This window comes from Grammomys surdaster, unplaced genomic scaffold (assembly GCF_004785775.1).
Source record: "Grammomys surdaster isolate TR1022 unplaced genomic scaffold, NIH_TR_1.0 363, whole genome shotgun sequence".
Lineage (NCBI taxonomy): Eukaryota > Metazoa > Chordata > Mammalia > Rodentia > Muridae > Grammomys > Grammomys surdaster.
In genome coordinates this window covers 1,578,941-1,579,511 of record NW_021604782.1, presented here as the reverse complement: position 1 = coordinate 1,579,511, position 571 = coordinate 1,578,941, and positions in this window count along the sequence as shown.

Sequence of the window (571 nt, the reverse complement as noted above, 5' to 3'; positions counted from 1 at the left end):
TACCAACTGAAAGTCAATGAAAGACACAAATTTAGGGACTGAAACTATAAAATCACAACATCAGCAACAAAACAGTAGAGAAAAAATCTCAATAATGATATTGTCAATATAATCCCAAAGCATAAGTAACAAAACACAAACTCTTATCATCCTAAAAATATTATGTGCCACCACATAGGACAATTAAGAGAATAAAAAAATAATCTAATGGCTTGAGAAAAAACATCTGAAGACTACAGCTTCATTACAAATGATATAAAATACAAAACAACTCAGTAATATCAAACAGATAATTCAATTTAATAATGAGCCAAGACACTAATAGGCATGTAAAAAGAAAGGATGCAAATTGGCAGCCTGTGTATAAGTTTTTTAAACATCATTTAATACTTGTGCTAGTTTACCTCTTGATGCTGTATCACAATATCTAAGATAAGTACCTTTTTAAAAATTTTTTCACTCCTTCCACTTTTTCCATCTCCAGCCACCTTCCCTCTCCTTTACATCCATGCCTCTGTTTCTATGAGAGATAGAGAAAAAGGGAGAGGGAGAGGGAGAGGGAGAGGGAGAG